The 2934-nt window shown below is 56.0% G+C and overlaps 1 protein-coding gene across 2 annotated transcripts in view; it reads right to left on the bottom strand.

Moving 5' to 3' along the window:
• The window catches only part of SDCBP (syndecan binding protein), a 19008-nt gene extending 18561 nt beyond the window's left edge, over positions 1 to 447 (bottom strand). For both annotated transcript variants that reach the window (XM_019548408.1, XM_019548418.1), the window contains exon 1: positions 347 to 447. The gene's annotated coding sequence lies outside the window, so the exon portion shown is untranslated. The remainder of the gene's footprint in view (positions 1 to 346) is intronic.
• Between the last annotated feature and the right edge of the window lie 2487 nt (positions 448 to 2934).

Below are 2934 nucleotides of genomic sequence, written 5' to 3'. Positions count from 1 at the left end.
CCGCCCTCGCAGGCCCCCGCCGCCCGAGGAGCCCGTGACGCGCCTTCCCACAGCACAGAGGTGCGGCCCGGGGGCGGGACGAGGGCAATGAAGAGCCGGATACCAGACCCGGCCAGACCGACCCCCCTACGAAGCTCCGACACCGCGGCCGCCCCGGCCCAGCAAGGCGGGGTTGAGGCGGATGCAGCGCCGCGGACCGCCGAGACGAGACGAGACGAGACGCGACGCTCCCCCCACTCTCCCCTCCCCCCGGCGGCCGGGGGGAAGCCGCCGCCGCAGCCGCAGCCGCCCCCCGCTCCCGCCCGGGAGCAGAGGTCCGGGCGGGGCGGCGCGCGCCGCTACTCACCGTCCGGGCGGCCTGTGGTGAAGTGCGGCACCGAACGGCACTGGCAGCTACGTCAGCGAACCCCGGCTCCGTCGCTATGAGACTACCAGCTGCAGCTAATCCGATGGCCCCGCCCACGGCGCTGCGCGCATGCGCTGTTTGCTGGCCCATGACGCAGAGAGGTGTCTCGTGCACTGGGGGAAGCCCGGAAGGGGTGGGGGGCCCTGAGGGAGGGCTGTTGGCCCCTCCCGCCTTGTCCAGGCCGCAGCACCTCTCGCGCTGCTCGACGGGTTGGTGTCTGAGGTACCGCCACGTCTTCTGGTCGCTCCTTTGCCCCGTTTCCTCGCACCCGCCTCGCAGGCCGACCCCGCCTTGCAAGGGCTGCCGGGAAAGGCGGAGGAAATCATCCTCCTGCTTCTGCCTCAAGGTCTCGCGCGCCTACAGCCGAGCCGCGCAAACCTGCCCCTGGGCACCCCCGGGGGTAGACCCAGCGCCGCCCCCGTCTACCGTCTGGATGGGGCCAGGCTGGTCTCGGTGCTGGCAGACGACAGGACACAGTGTCCAGTTGCAGCCAGGGAGCTCTAGGTTGGATGTTAGGAAACAGTTTCTTCCTTGCAGGGTGGTGAATCACTGGAGCAGGCTCCTAGAGAGGTGGTAGGCTCCTCATCCTTGGAGGTTTGTAAACCCAGGATGAATAATGCTTTGGCTGGGATGATCTAGGTGGGGGTGCTCCAGTTCTGAGCAGGGGGTTGGATTAGACCTCCTAAGGTCCCTTCCAACTCTGATTTTATACCATTTGTTTTGGAGACAGTACTAGGAAGGAAGTTTGAGGCCCAGGGCAAGCCCACAGCAGCAGCCTGCCCGCCCCCACCATGCAGATCCGGGGGCACCACCCTGCATGCTTCTCCAGGAGCACGTGCAGCTGCAGCAGCTGCCCTCCCCCATCCCTGTGCCCCACCAAGTGAGCCACTCATGGCTCCATCCTGCCCTGCGCCCTTTTGCTTTGGCACCCCACTCAAACCACCTGCCTTGCTACAGTACTGTTTGGAGAGGATGCTCCCTGCAGATCTCAGTGCAGCCTGCCCTCTTTGGGCACTTACACATGTGCAAGGTGGATACTCTGACATTCTGTAAATCCAGGGTGTGGGAGCAAACTCGATTAATCTGCTGGAGTGCAGAAATTAACATGCTCTAGCAGCCTCCAGCATCACTAGGGTTTGAATTACACTCCAACTCTTGGGGGGGTCTATGGTGGTGGCAGCCAAAAACCAGAAGGAGTCACTGCCCGAGCCACTTAAAAAGAAGCAAGGTTGCCAGGGCCTCCCAGAACATGTCTATAAATACCCTTTGTTCCTAGACACATGAATGAGACTTGAAACGCATGTTGTCTTGATCACTGTTGCTCTTCGACACTGCACTACCCACCACTTTCTGAAGTGTTGTGTTGCCTTTCCTAATTAAGATTTATCACAGAGCAGTACCGCTAGAGGGAACCTCCAGAAGTCATCTAGTGCTAGTGCTGAGGCAGGACAATCCCTATCCAAACCATCCTATGCAAACCCATAATCTAACCTCTTAGAAAAACTAGTTGACCCTGAGACAATGCAAGACATAACAAGCTCACCTGCCACATGCAAAGCAGGGGAACCACAGTGGCCAACATACCGCTTGTGGAAAAGGTTAATATACACTCAAGAGATCCCTGGTAGAGGGCCACACCCCCCTACAGAGGAAGGCAACCCCCCTCCCCCCCAGTCTTCACCAGTCTGACCATGGGATCAAATTCCTTCCTGACCCCAAATATGGCCATTGGTCTAACCCTGAGCAGAGGGGCAAGACCCTCTATCCAGGACCCTGTAAGTCCAGCAGGAGCACTGGCATACCCCAGTCAAAATCCCTAGCCTTGGCTATAGTTAACTCCGTGCCAATAAGGGAAAACCAATCCAATGTCTAAGAAAGGCTTAAAAGAAACTCTGACATGTAAACAGGTCATTGATAGAAGTGATGTAGCCAAAAACCAAACTCTGCTGAGCCTCTCTAGAAACAGTCATTCAAACATGTTTTCCCCACTGCAAGTGCATGCATACATTTTGAGATATCAGACAATTTTGAATCTAGTTATTGGTGTCATATGAATTTGGATCTTTTTTTTTATAATGTGCACTGGAGGTGGGAGGATAGGGGATGGCACTTTCATTAGAGTGGCTCTGAGAGCCGCTCTAATTAAAGTGCTGCAGTGTCTCCTGTATCAGCATCCCCACCTCAAAAAAGTGGCGGGGCCACTGTAGCTAAAGCTCATTTGATGAGCCATAGTTCAAGTGCTCCCATCACTGTTTTTAAGTGTGGGAATGCTGATACATGAGATGCAGGAGGCTGCTAAAGCATAGCAGTTGCCATGCATTGAGTCTGCTCTGATGCGCAGTGCTTCCAGTGCATTGGAGCAGCCTCCGTGCTTGTGTATAGGCACCCCAAGTGTTAGGCCATAACAATGTAAATGACTTAAAGTCTACAGGCTTCCATTACTGTAACTGCAGCTTCTATAGGTAACCCAAGCTAATATTAAGTTTAGCTAGTTCATGAACAACTAGCAGTATAATCCATGTATGCAT

The sequence above is a fragment of the Crocodylus porosus genome, unplaced genomic scaffold (genome assembly GCF_001723895.1).
Source record: "Crocodylus porosus isolate Cpor-Errol unplaced genomic scaffold, CroPor_comp1, whole genome shotgun sequence".
Taxonomy (NCBI): Eukaryota; Metazoa; Chordata; order Crocodylia; family Crocodylidae; genus Crocodylus; species Crocodylus porosus.
Note: the sequence above shows the minus strand (reverse complement) of the source record. Positions and strands in the feature narration are given on the sequence as shown.